Consider the following 865-nt stretch of genomic DNA (forward strand, 5'->3'; position numbering starts at 1 on the left):
ATTGTTACAATGACATTTGAAAATATTAAAAATCCTTAGTCACAGTTTTTTTTTTATAAGCATTTAAAGTTCAAAAATTGACAAAATATGTAAAAATCACAAAAATTTGCAAATTATTTTGTTTTTAAATATAAGATTTGAAAATGTATTACAAGATTCCACCTAATACTGTCTATTTTATCAAAAAAAAAATGTCCAAAAAAAGTCAAATTAAATTTTTATGAGCGTTTGAAATTCATATTTTTACAATATTTGATATTCGCTTGATTTCTGAAGTGACGATTTTCTTGTTTTATTGTAATTAAAAAACTAATGACAGTATAGATACTTCAAAATTTCACTGAATGTTTATATTAGCATTTTCTATATACGATAAAATTTTGAAACAATTTGACTCTTTTTGAGCTGTTTACGGACATGATCAGTTTTCAATGTTTTTTGTTTTTTTTTCTATAAATATCAATTAAGTTTTATCTGTTGGGCCAAAAAGTGTAAAAATTTAATACAAGGCTCCTGATATATTGTTACAATAGCAGTTGAAAAATATTAAAAATATATAGGCTTAATTTTTTTTTATAATAATTTAAAGATCGAATTTTGACAAAATTTATCAAATTTAAGTTTGTATAAATTATTTTGTAGTTAAAAATGTATAAAATGTTCAACTTTTATATCAAAGAATTGAAAATTTAAAATAAGATTCCACGTAAGTAGTAAAATAGTCTGTTACCAAAAAATCTAAAAAATACATAAGCACAGTTTATTTTTATAGTTATTTTAAGTGCAAATTTGGATGAAATTACACATTAAAAAGCCTAGAATACTATTTTCGTTATTTTGTTGTGATGTATAATATTATTCTGGG

The sequence above is a fragment of the Acyrthosiphon pisum genome, chromosome X (assembly GCF_005508785.2).
Source record: "Acyrthosiphon pisum isolate AL4f chromosome X, pea_aphid_22Mar2018_4r6ur, whole genome shotgun sequence".
Lineage (NCBI taxonomy): Eukaryota > Metazoa > Arthropoda > Insecta > Hemiptera > Aphididae > Acyrthosiphon > Acyrthosiphon pisum.